Consider the following 2,061-nt stretch of genomic DNA (forward strand, 5'->3'; position numbering starts at 1 on the left):
TCTTGAGCATTGACCTGGGCAGATTCAGGGTGAACTAACATACCCTTAGCTGGCATGACGGGGAGGAAGACCAGATACCTTCACCCTTGACATCAATACTGAGGGCTAAAACATCTCGCCCCATTTTTAACTTATTCCCATCTGGCTCTAACGACCCCTGACAGGGCCAGTGTGGGTGTCCAAGCTGGTCTTCAGCACCCTTCCCAGAACCCCAGTCCCTTATCCGGCCCTCAGCTGCCCCGTGCTTCTCTTCTGTTACAGAGGTCCACCTCTGAACCTGCTAAGAGGTATCCACGCGCCCTCAGTGGTGGCTGGGGCCGACAAGCCCTGTAAACCACAAAAACATCATATAAAATAACGGGAGGGGTGAGCAAACCGCAGCATGTGGACCAAACCAGCCTGCGACCTGTTTCTGTAAAGAAGGTCTTATTGGAACACAGCCATGCCCATTGCTGTACATATTGTCTATGGTTGCTTTTAAGCATCAGTTTACCTAATGGCTGAGAAAACTGCTGCTACTCATCTCACGTGGAATTGTGGAAGGACCTGTCTTGCAGGTCCGTAAGAGGATTAAGGGGACAGGGTAAGGGAAAGCGTTTAGAACTCCTAGTTCCCATACATGCCCAAACAAGGATGCTTTGCTCAGAATGCCCTGGGCTCGGCCCAAGGCCCAGTACTCCACAATACACAGAGATCCAGGGAGATGCAAGCTGACCAGAAAGCAGCCTCCATGAAAGATGCAGCTCTGCTCATCCCTGAGGGCAGTTCCACTCAGCACATGTGTGTTGATTCATCAGAAAGCGCTAGGCCCTGTTATTGCTGAGCAGACAATAAGGTGCACGAGATGCAGCCCCTGGCTTCAAGAAGCTCGTGGTGTAGTTAAATGATCTAAAGAAGAAATATCCTTTAGGTTGCAGTTATTTAGTAACTCTTATCTCTTCTGCACAGAAGTCTGGGCTGGGGGTCAAGGGCCATTCGGGCCTCCCCGAAGTGCCCTGCAGTGCCTGTGCTGTTTCTGTCCTATTCTGGGGATCTGGTGTGCACGGCACAGTGTACAGGCAGAGCTGAGACTTGCTCTCCCTGCACAAGGAGGGTGGTGAAGCATTGGCTGTACGTGGCAGAGAAGCTGCAGTTTCCAGATCCTCAGGCATGCTGACCACACACTGACACTTGGGGAAATAAAGCTAGTTAGAACATCTGGGACTCTTCAATTTGGCCTTGAGGAAAGGAACAAAGAACAGTGAAGATTCATGCTGTTATGTCAATGTTCATGCTAGCAAGCTCTCCACTTCTCACTTTTCAACATCAGTGTTTCTCAGGCTGGTGTAAGAATCACCCTTGTGTGTGTGTGTGTGTGTGTGTGTGCGCGCGCGCGCATGCACGCACAAAAGCACCCCCAGCCCAAGCCTCACCCACAGCAAGTCTGATATACTTGGTCCAGAATGGGGCTTGGTACTATGGTTTGTCCCCCACCCCAGGTGACTCCCATGTATGGCTGGGATCAAGTAGTTACTGATCACTTGCTCCCTATAGCAGGCACTAGGGAACCAGCAATAGACAAGAAAGATGAGTTTCCAGCTGTGACTCTCTCAGTTTACTGCCAGGAGATCAATTTCACATTTACAAAGTTACCACTATGCTCAGTTCTGGGAGGAAGAGGAGTAAGGTTGAGGGGTTTGCAGCGAGAGCACATAACCAGGAGGCTGGATCTACAGTGGGGAGATGGGCAAAGTTCCCCAAGGCCTAATGCAGTTAAAAGAGTTCATAGTCACCTAGTCTACATGCATGTTCACACATGTGTGTGTGTGTGTTGGCCTTGTGGAAGGACTGGGTGACCCACAGAACTGTGGCTGGGGAATGTGGACATGAAAATAGGAAGGACCGGCCGGGCATGGTGGCTCACGCCTGTAATCCCAGCACTTTGGAAGGCTGAGGTCTGCGATCACAAGGTTAAGACATCAAGACCATCCTGGCCAACATGGTGAAACCTCATCTCTACTAAAAATACAAAAATTAGCTGGGCTTGGTGGCATGTGCTTGTAGTCCCAGCTACTCAGGAGG

This window comes from Mandrillus leucophaeus, unplaced genomic scaffold (genome assembly GCF_000951045.1).
Source record: "Mandrillus leucophaeus isolate KB7577 unplaced genomic scaffold, Mleu.le_1.0 Scaffold913, whole genome shotgun sequence".
NCBI classification, from domain to species: Eukaryota; Metazoa; Chordata; class Mammalia; order Primates; family Cercopithecidae; genus Mandrillus; species Mandrillus leucophaeus.